Raw genomic sequence first — 2,525 nt, 5'->3', positions numbered from 1 at the left:
ACAGCCCTCACAGACTTTCCCTCTGTGGGGTCAACTGGCATCAAACCATGCCAGCAAAATTCTCCCTACAGCATAAAAAAGTCCCCAGAACCTCTCATTGTAGCAGTCAATGGTTCAGATTTTCCTATATACTGTATAATGGGTCCTAAAATCCCATCACCAGGTTTGTTGTTGCTCTGTGAAGCTTAGTTTGCCTTCCTGCTCTCTCCTCTCAGTGAGGGCTGGTCTGACAACAAACCAAACTTGTTTGTCCACCAGCAGGAATGAATCTTGTCACTTCTGCTGGGAAACTCTTCAATGTATATGCAAATACTACAAACGGCACAAGGACTAACACAAAGAAAGAAAATGCCTGTCAAGATTTTCAAGAACATGCTTGTCCAAAGAGCCAGAGAAACGTTTATGTGGATAGTCTGTGCTGGCCAATACCTGCAACATGTTTCCTGAAATTTCTCTCTTTATCTTCCGGAGGAGAAAATTGCATAAAAGGTCTTCCCAGACTTTCTTTTTTGCCTTTGCCGTCTGTGATGACGGCTGTCTACTTTATCCAAACCTGTCAGTCTGTTCCCTGTAGTGATCAAAGGCAACATTAGTAAAATATATGTCAGTGAAGATGTTCTTCTCTCATAGCATCTTGAGGCTTGAGTGCAAGACTTTTGCATATAACTGAATGTCTGTTAAATTCAAGCCCTTAGAAGAGTTCACGCGATGCTGCTATATGTATATACTGTCTATATCGACTATTTTGCTGTAAAGAAAGTTTTACATTTTCCTTGAACAAGCAACGACTGGTTTGTCAGAGCTTAAGAGGGAAGCAACTGCAGCCGGGAGTATAAAGAAGCCAATGGTGGAAAAACCCAGGAAATATCCACACAAAGTTTCTGATGCTAAAAAGAAACTTGTTCATTTAAAGGATCACAGTCGAACAAACAAAGCAATCAGTGGTGACACGTTCATCATAAGTGCATGTCACCTGTGTTGTTGTAACTTTAAATGTGTCACTGCTGGAGATGAGACAAAAGTTCCCCACAGCAGTTTTTTTTTTTTTTTTTAAATAAATAAATTTTTAAAAATCTCATTAAATATTTTTTTTTACAACAGGCTGACAAAAGAAGATCCCACTAAAGCATCTTTATATAAAGTGGAACAATGGATAAGCAGAATGAGCAGAGCGATAATAAAACATGTTGTGTGCTATTATTCTGAAGTGTTTGGAATAATTACTGAATTTTATGCAATCTGTTTTTTATTATTAGTAAATAATGAATTGAAAATGTAAAAAGAAATAAGGTGTTAATTAAATTTACAGGCTGTTTTTGTCTAAATAAATTGCCTTCAGCTTTTCAGCATAATAGGTTCAGCAACTGTACATCACTTTGCCCACTTAGAGAAGTGTATTAACATGTTTTTTTAATTAGTGAAACTCACAGGAATCTTTCCCTATTTGTTGTAAATGTATTGATTTGTCCTGTAATGTTGCTTTAGAAGTGTTTTGCTGCATTGGAGGTTGTTTTCAAGGAGTACGTCATTAAAAAAAAAAAAAAAAAAAAACAAGAATCGAAATTTTTCTTAAGATTACATGAACACACATGCACCTACTTTGTCAATGCATTTGAATTAAATTTCTGTACTGTGCAAAATTAAAGTGAAATTGATCTTTTTGCTACTTCAGGCATTTGAGTTTGAGATTAAAACTTAACAATGAGACGAGAGGCTGGATTTAACGTAAGGATTTAGAAAGATTTGAAAACACCAGAAGTTCTTACATGCAAATTAAATACGAAATATTTAAGGTTCAGCATAATTTCTAGAACAGAAATAAAATTTGGGCACATTTGTGGCGCTGCACATGTTAACTCATTTATGCATACGGTCAAGCTTCCTTAAGTTTTAGATTCCCTAAAGCAAACTAAAAATGACCCCCAGGTGAATTCAATCTTCTTATCAGAGGCTTGTTCTAGTAAATCAACCTGCAGCCATTGTTCTTCTGTTATAAATATGTTTGTCCCTCAAGGTTCTGGCAGAAGATTGCAAGACTCCAACCAGCAAAAGTACTGTCAAAAGAAAGCTGTTTCGTGATGTTGTCAGAAGACATGCAGCTTCCCTGAACCACTTAAGGGCATTAAAAAATCACCTGAGGTGGGCAAACAGATACCAGCATTTCAATGTGAAAGACTGAAAATAGTCTTCTGACTCCAAGTTTGAGGTTGTTGGCAGTAACAGGAGGGTGTATGTAAGGAGACAAACAGGAGAGAGAATGATCCTGCAGTGTATCGAACCTACAGTGAAACATGGTGATGGAAAAATTCAATTCTGGGAGTGTTTTGCCTTATCTAGAACTGGACACCTGAACAGAATTGACTTGCAAGCAGTCCATCAAGAGAAGCTCTATGGAACATTGTGATTGTGCTCAGATAACATGGTTTATCAGGTTTTACACAAACTCATGGAATCCCTGCAGCCTGAGTACCTGTACATTTTTCAGAGACTCAATTGTTGACTTAAAATTGTTTAGCTGGTGGGCC

Source organism: Stegastes partitus, unplaced genomic scaffold (assembly GCF_000690725.1).
Source record: "Stegastes partitus isolate 25-593 unplaced genomic scaffold, Stegastes_partitus-1.0.2 Scaffold29, whole genome shotgun sequence".
NCBI classification, from domain to species: Eukaryota; Metazoa; Chordata; class Actinopteri; family Pomacentridae; genus Stegastes; species Stegastes partitus.
Note: the sequence above shows the minus strand (reverse complement) of the source record.